The sequence below is a fragment of the Dermacentor silvarum genome, chromosome 6, assembly GCF_013339745.2.
Source record: "Dermacentor silvarum isolate Dsil-2018 chromosome 6, BIME_Dsil_1.4, whole genome shotgun sequence".
In the NCBI taxonomy this organism is placed as follows: Eukaryota; Metazoa; Arthropoda; class Arachnida; order Ixodida; family Ixodidae; genus Dermacentor; species Dermacentor silvarum.
In genome coordinates this window covers 31,894,465-31,895,569 of record NC_051159.1, presented here as the reverse complement: position 1 = coordinate 31,895,569, position 1,105 = coordinate 31,894,465, and positions in this window count along the sequence as shown.

Below are 1,105 nucleotides of genomic sequence, written 5' to 3'. Positions count from 1 at the left end.
AGTGTTGGAGGCGGGCTCCGATGACCCTCTCGTACAGCTTGCCGAGGCACGAAGTCAGCGAGATGGGACGTAGGGCGTCGATCGCGGGCTTCTTGCCTGGTTTGGGAATGGTCAAGACTTCCGCGTGTTTCCACTCGTTCGGTACGTGGCCCTTGCTCCAGAGTTCCTCGTTTAGGTATTCGGTCAAGTCCAGGATGTGCTTCGGGCTCAGGATTCTAATCATGGCATTGGTGATTTTGTCGGCCCCGGGAGCAGTGTTGCGCTGTGAGGCTCGTGCCGCGGCATACAGCTCTTCCTCCGTGATCGGAGCGTCCAGTTCTGGTCTTGGTTCCCCTTCGTATTTTAGGAGGCAGGGTCGTGCGGGGTCGCTACCCAGGTATCTGCTTTTTAGGGTGTCAATCAGATCCTGGTCATTCCCGGGGAATTTGTGAGCGATTTCTTGAAGCGTCCGACTGGTTGTCCTTGTCGGAGGCCTTGTCGGAGGCCTTGTCGGGCTCGATCAGGCAACGCAGGATGGCCCACGTCTTCGCCGTGCTCAGGGTACCCTTGAGCGAGGTGCAAAACTGGACCCAATTTTTCTGTGTCAGCTCGGTCGCGTAATCCCTGGCTTCTTCTGTTATATGCACGATTCGTAGACGGAGTTTCCGGTTTAACCGCTGTCGCTTCCACCATTTGAGGAGGCCCTCACGGGCTTCCCACAGGTGTAAGAGCCGGCGGTCGACTTCGGGCGTCTCGACCGTGCGCTGGATGGTTTTGGTGGTTTGGATGTGGGCGTCTCGGAGGTGCTGCATCCATTCCGCTAAGTCCGTTATACCGCTTTCGGGCGGGGGGCACTGCCTGTACGCCTCCCAGTCCGTGAGCCTAATTTCTCCAATTGTTCTCTTGAGTTTCGGGGTGGACACCGAGATGCTGAGGATGTAGTGATCGCTGCCCAGTGTTTCGCCCAGGTGCGTCCATGAGTATTCCCTTACGTTTTTGACAAATGACAGGTCCGGAAACGTGTCCCGACTAACACTGTTGCCTACTCGGGTTGGTTGGAGGAGGTTGGTTATCAATTCGAGGCCCGTTCGGTCAACCGCATCGATGAGCGACCTCCCCTTCTGCG